Source organism: Octopus bimaculoides, chromosome 9 (assembly GCF_001194135.2).
Source record: "Octopus bimaculoides isolate UCB-OBI-ISO-001 chromosome 9, ASM119413v2, whole genome shotgun sequence".
Classification (NCBI taxonomy): Eukaryota; Metazoa; Mollusca; class Cephalopoda; order Octopoda; family Octopodidae; genus Octopus; species Octopus bimaculoides.
In genome coordinates, this window is record NC_068989.1 from 14,519,780 (window position 1) to 14,521,761 (window position 1,982).

At 40.6% G+C, this 1,982-nt stretch overlaps 1 protein-coding gene across 20 annotated transcripts in view; it reads left to right on the forward strand.

The window, feature by feature from the left end:
- The window catches only part of LOC106874615 (neogenin), a 305,112-nt gene that overhangs the window by 87,856 nt on the left and 215,274 nt on the right, over positions 1-1,982 (forward strand). The window lies entirely within an intron of this gene.

A 1,982-nucleotide genomic window follows, 5' to 3' on the forward strand; every position in this document is an offset into this window, starting at 1 on the left:
TGGTCGACCTGAGGCTATAGTAGAAGACACTTGCCCAATTTTAAATATAACAAAGAATTTAGTAAAATAAGTTAGTAATCATTCGGCTACTGTTAGGAACATAAATTGTGACTAAGGTTTGGTGGAAGATTTTAATTCAAAACTTATAAAAACAATACATTTGTATTACAATGCCAGAGCCGGTTTCAGCCGGGTGGGTAATGAAAGGGCTAATAAAGAAAAAAAAAACTTGCTTTACTATATTCTTCAATATTTTCCAAATTATTTGACATAATGGCAATGTTGTAAATCAACAGAAAAAGAAGTGAAAAAAGGGTTAAGCAGTTTTCCTTTAGAAGTGTAGTTGCAAAAAGGCTTAAAAGGATTGACAATAAAAAAATTGCTGTGGCTAAATTGGTAAAGGCGTTGGATACTCGACTCATTTATTACACAAGTTCAAATTCTGCGAGAGGTATTTGACAGTGTTCAAGTGCATAGAATTAATGTAGTTGTCCAAGTGTACACAGCCATTTAACTCATTCATTCATGGAAACAACTTCCAGAATCTATTTGAAGCATAATGTAAAAATGACAATATTGCCCAAGAGAAATCCGATTGGAAAACACATTTTGAAAGGCAAGGAATTGATGGATTAGAGTCAAAACGAATCCTCATCTGTTTAGCATCAGAGACCATCATAACTCCTAACTCAAATAGCCAACATTTGGGAGTTTAAACCTTTATCTTCTGCCTTCTCCCAACCCCTTCCCGCCCTCTGCGTTAAAACCTAGATCCAGGTGGATTTGTCACTTTCCGGATAACTTCAAATGTTATTTCTCTCTCTCTCTCTCACAGCTAAATAATTTATTCCACTTTGTGAACTTTTTCTATTAACTGTCTATAAGTGTATATACATGCAAAGTGCATATAGGGGTTCCTTGGGGCTCCTTTGTTTGTATGTGTGTTTCTTTTGGTAAAATGAATTCATACGAAAAGCAATATAATTGTGATGATGGCATAGCAGTATTGCTGCTACTGATGATGATGATGATGATGATGATGATGACAATGATAGTAATGATGATGATGATGATGATTGCTTGTCTGTAAAAATTAGTTCCAGACAGTATATTCCATTGCTTATCTATTCAGTTCTTTGCTGCTGTTGGGAGGGGTGTGTGCATTGGAGCTACTAAATACTATAACTGATGGTGGGGGTGGTGGCAGTGGTGGTGGTGGTGGCGCTGATACTAGAACTACTAATGCTACAACTGGTGGTAGTATTAGTTGGTGATGCTGCAAGTGATGGTGATGGTGGTGGTGGTGGTGGTGGTGCTAATGCAGCTGGTGACAGTAGCGGTAATGGTGTTTGCACTGGTGATGATGGTGGTTGTGGTGGTGGTCGTTGTAGTGCTACTTACTACGACTACTACCACTACCACCATCACTACTACCACTACCACCGCCACCACTACCACCATTCCTGTTACTACTACTACTACCACTACCACCACCACCATCACTACTACTACTACCACCACCACCATCACTACTACTACTACCACCACCACTATCACCACTCCTGTTACTACCACCACCACTATCACCACTACTACCACCACTACTGCTGCCACCATCACTACTACCACTACCACCATCACTGCTACCACTACTACTACTAGCACCACCACTACCACCACCATACTACCACCACTACTGCCTGGCAGTGTTGGTGGTTGATGTTTGGTATAATGATGTTGATGGTGATGCTGGAGGTGTTGATGGTAACACCACTACAACTATTTGCAGGTGGTGGTGGTGGTGGTGGTGATGATGATGATGATGATGGTTGTGACGATGATGCTACTGGTGATGCCAATATACTGCTATTGCTTGGCATGGTGGTGGTGGTGGTGGTGGTGGTGGTGCAGGCCCCACCATTGTTGTTGTGTGATCTATGTTTGTTGTTACTTTATGACAGATCTGATAATAACTGACTTTT